We start from the raw sequence: 5,006 nt of genomic DNA, 5'->3' as shown, positions 1-5,006 counted from the left end.
TTTGAGAAGTTATAAATTTTTAAATTACTTTCAATATGGAGGCCTTTTGGTTTTGTGTCTTTGGTGTTGGGGATTAACCCAGGTCTTCAATATACTAAGCATGTGCTCTGCCAGAGCTCCAACTAAAGGTGTGCCTTTTCCTTCCAGATGTGTGAATCATAGTTGTCTTAATGTTGTGAAACTTGTAATGTCAGTGTGTAATTCAGTTCTTTGCCTGTTAATACCAGGGTATTACAGAACACTTATTGGAAAGGCCAGAATTTTTGCATTGAATTTCCTTTCCTGCTTCATCAAAGATCAGTTGGCTATATTTGTGTGAGTTTATTTCTGTGTTTTCTTTTCTGTCTTGTAGGTCTTTTCATCTATTCCTTGTCACTGATCACACTATCCTGTAGCTTTATAGTAAGTCTTGAAATCTTATTATGTCCATTCTGTGAATGTAGCTTTCATTTGTGTGAACTGTTTTTTTTTTTGCCTTGGCTTATCGGTTTTAGAACCACTTTTCATTACCAGCCACATGACTTACTAAAAACTTTATTGAGATTTTATTCAGCCTGTAATTCAAATTTGAGAGAACTGACTTCTTGGCAAGAGTGACATACTCCACCCATGAACATGAAGTATGGCTCCACTGATCATATTGTCTATGATTCTGTCATTAGGACTTTCTAAATTTTGTCATGGAAAGTTAGTCAGGTTTGTAAAAGAGTATTTCTTTTTTCTCTTTTTAAAAATTTTTATAGTTTGCCTTAGTAAAGGTGTTTCTTTTTAATTTAATTAATTTTTTTGTCATTTACCTTCTATTCATAATCATAAACTTAACTCTGCCATCCAGCTAGACTTGGGAGGGAAATAAGGAAAATATGGAATCCAAAGGACTGCAGTGAGAGCACAAAGATTATGGGATACTGGGAGCAGATGGGTGCCAGGGAGCTCTTCTGAGCTGCAGAAGGAATGGTCTGGTGGCTAAGATAGACACAAGTCAGACGTACGAGAGTCGTCCACACTCAGCAATGGTGGTCTCCTTGCTGGTGTTACCTTCCTGGACCAGAGCGCTGCAGGGCTTCCGCGATGTTCATCCCCTTCTTCTCCTTCCCAGAGACCACGTGCTTGCCACCAACCACTCAGTCTCAGCAGTGCTTTTCATCTGAAAAGCAGGGAACCATCTGTGTTTGGCCCAGCACTTGCCATAGGCAAGATGCCAGGGCCTGTGTGCCTCAGGATGAAGTTCTCATCATCAAACTTCTCTCCACAGATGGACTTGCCACCAGTGCCATTATGGCGAGTGAAGTCACCACCCTGACACATAAACCTGGAATAATTCTGTGAAAGCAGGAACCCTTATAACCAAATCCTTTCTCTCCAGGACTCAGAGCAAGAAAATTTTCTGCTGCCTTTGGAAGTTTGCCTGCAAACAGCTTGAAGGAGATGCCACCCAAGGGCTCTTCTCACAGGTGAAGTTGAAGAATGTGGTGGGGTTGACCATGGTTGACAGAGAATGACTGACCACAGGTGAGAGTGGTGTCTTGAAAGCCTCAAGTTTTTTTTTTTGTTGTTGTTGTTCTTTAATTCATTGTACCCAAATGGGGTACAACTTTCATTTCTCTGCTTGTACATGAAGGAGAGACACACCGCTTGTGTAATCATACATGTACATAGGGTAATGATGTTTGCCTCAATCCATTATCTTCCTCCAACCCCTTGTTTCCTTCCTTACAACCCATCCATTCTTCCTCCATTCCTCCCTTCTCCTTTCCCCCCATTATATATCATCATACACTTATCAGACAAATCATGTTTTTAATTTTAAATTAAATTCTTCATTGCTGTTACACAGGAAAATAATTAACTTATACATTTTATGTTTATTCATCAACATTATTATAATCTCATTTGTTTCTTGATTCTTTGGAATTCTTTACTTAATCATGTTGCCTTGAATAAACACATTTTATTATGAAATTTCAGTTTCATTTAAAATTTTCTTGACATATGCTTTTTCTATATTAGCCATTTTATTTTTATTTCTTTATTTATTTGAAGGAGGACTAAGCACAGAAGCGCTTTAGAAGAGAACCACATCACCAGCACTTTTTATTGCTTCTTTTTAGACAGGGTCTAAGTAAGTTTCTGAGGCTGGCATTGAACCTGCAACCCTCCTGCCTCAGACTCCTGAGCCCCTGGGATTATAGGCATGTGGAACAAACTGTTTTATCTATATTAGTATGATCGTATGATTTCTGCTTTTTATTAAAATGTTTCTTATTTTTACAGACTCCATTTTGATTCATTGTACACAAATGAGGTACAACTTTTTATTTCTATGTTTGTACACAATGTAGATTCACGCCATTCATGTAATCATACATACACATAGAGTAATACTGTCTATTTTATTCTACTGTCTTTCTGTCCTCCACCCCCTTCCACCCCATTTTCCTCTACACCATCTGAAGTTTCTTCATTCTGCTCTTCCCTCTGCCACCCCACCTCGTTATATATTGTCATGCATTTATCAGAGAAAACATTGACCTTTGTTTTTATGGGCTTGGCCTATTTCACTTAGCATGATATTTCCAACTTCATGCATTTACCAGCAAATGCCATAGTTTTATTTTTCTATATGACTGAGTAATATTCCATTGTGTATATATACTGAAGTCTCTTTATCCATTCATCAATTGAAGGGCATTTATGTTGGTTCCACAATCTAGCCATTGTGTATTGAACTGCTATGAATACTGATATTCTACAGCATCACTGTAGTATGCTGATTTTAAGTCCTTTGGGTATAAACCCAGGAGTGGGTTAGCAGGGTCAAATGGTGGGTCCATTCCAAGTTTTCTGAGGAATCTCCATACTGCTTTCCAGAGTGGCTGCACCAATTTGCACCTCCACCAGCAATGTATGAGTGTTTCTTTTTTCCCACAACCACACCAACACTTATTATTGCTTGTGTTCTTGATAATAGCCTTTCTAATTGGAATTAGATGAAATCTTAGCCTGGTTTCAGTTTGCATTTCTCTAATTACTAGGGTGGATGAGCACTTTTTCATGTATTTGTTGATTACTTGTACATCATTTTCTGTGAAGTGTCTGCCCATTTCCTTAGCCCATTTATTGTTTGGGTGCTTTGTATTTTGGGTGTAAATGTTTTCAAGATCTTTATAAACTTTAGAGATGAATGCTCTGTCTGAAGTATGTGTGGAAAAGATTTTCTCCCACTCTGTAGGCTCTCTTTTCACATTATTGATTGTTTCTTGTGCTGAGAAAAAAACATTTTAGTTTGGTTCTATCCCATTTATTGATTCTTACTTTTATTTCTTATGGTATGGGGGGTCTCGTTAAGGAGGTCTGGTCCTAAGCCAATGTGATGAAGATTTGGGTCTTCTATTTCTTCTATTTGGTGAAGGGTCTCAGGTCTAATTCCTAGATCCTTGATCCATTGTGAGTTGTGTTTTGTGCAGGGTAAGATATAGCGTTTTAATTTTATTTTACTGCATATGGATTTCCAGTTTTGCCAGCACCATTTGTTGAAGAGGCTATCTTTTCTCCATTGTAAGTTTTTGACACCTTTGTCTAGTATGACATAAATATACTTATGTGGGTATGTCTTTTTGTCATCTATCCTGTACCATTGGTATACCTATTTGGTGCCAATAGCATGCCGTTTTTGTTACTATTGCTCTATAATAGAGTTTTAGGTCTAGTATTATGATACCTCCTGCTTCACTCTTCCAGCCCAGGATTGCTTTTGCTATTCTGGGTCTTTTATTCTTCTAGATGAATTTCATGATTCCCTTTTGTGTTTCTATGAGAAATGTTATTGAGATTTTAATTGGAATTTCATTAAATCTGTATAGCACCTTGGGAAGTATGGCCATTTTGATAATATTAATTCTGCTTGTCCAAGAACATGGAAGATATTTCCATCTTCTAAGTTCTTCTTTAAAGTTTTCTTTAATATTTTGTAGTTTTCATTGTAGAGATCTTTCACCTCTTTGGTTAGATTGATTACTAAGAATTTTATTTTATTTTTTTTTGAGGCTATTGCAAATGGAGTTGTTTTCCTCATTTCCCTTTCAGAAGATTCATTAGTTATATAAAAAAATGCTTTAGATTTATACATGTTGATTTTATATCCTGTTATTTTGCTGAATTCATTTATTAGGTCTAGAAGTTTTCTGGATGAGTTTTCTGAATGCCCTAAATAAAAATCACGTCATCTGCAAAGAGTGGTAGCTTGAGTTCCTCTTTTCCTATTCGTATTCCTTTAATTTCTTTAGTCTGTCTAATTGCTCTGGCTAGTATTCCAAGGAAGATTTTGAATAGAAGTGGTGAAAGAGGGCATCCCTGTCTTGTTCCAGTTTTTAAAGGGAATGCTTTCAGTTTTTCTCTATTAAAAATGATGTAGGCCTTGGGCTTAGCATAAAAAAGTTTTTACAATGTTGAGGTACGTACCTCCTTTCCCTACTTTCTCTAGTGTTTTGAGCATGAAGGGGTTTTGTATTTTTGTCGAACAATTTCTCTGCATCAATTGAAATAACCATATGATTCTTATCCTTAAGTCTATTGATAACAAGGATTACATTTATTGATTTACAGATGTTGAACCAACCTTGCATTCCTGAGATGAACCCCACTTGATTGTGGTGCACTATCTTTTTAATATGTTTTTGGATACGGTTTCCCAGGATTTTGCTAAGGATTTTTGTGTCTATATTCATCCAAGATATTGGTCTCAATTTTTCTTTTCTTGATGTGTCTTTGTCTGGTTTGGGTATGAAGGTGATATTAGCTTCATAGAATGAGTTTAGTAGGGTTCCCTCCTTTCTATTTCCTGGAATACTTTGAGGAGTTTTGGAGTGAGTTCTTCTTTGAAGGTCTTGTAGAACTCGGCTAAGAATCTGTCTGGCCCTGTGCTTTTCTTGATTTGTAAGCTTTTGATTGCTTCTTCTGTTTCATTGCTTGATATTGATCTGTTTAAATTGTGTATGTTCTTCTGG

The 5,006-nt window shown here is 36.7% G+C and overlaps 1 pseudogene; it reads right to left on the bottom strand.

The window, feature by feature from the left end:
• Positions 1-982: 982 nt before the first annotated feature.
• LOC124973454 (peptidyl-prolyl cis-trans isomerase A-like) lies at positions 983-1,486 on the bottom strand (annotated as a pseudogene).
• Between the last annotated feature and the right edge of the window lie 3,520 nt (positions 1,487-5,006).

Source organism: Sciurus carolinensis, assembly GCF_902686445.1.
Source record: "Sciurus carolinensis chromosome 19 unlocalized genomic scaffold, mSciCar1.2 SUPER_34, whole genome shotgun sequence".
NCBI classification, from domain to species: Eukaryota; Metazoa; Chordata; class Mammalia; order Rodentia; family Sciuridae; genus Sciurus; species Sciurus carolinensis.
Note: the sequence above shows the minus strand (reverse complement) of the source record. Positions and strands in the feature narration are given on the sequence as shown.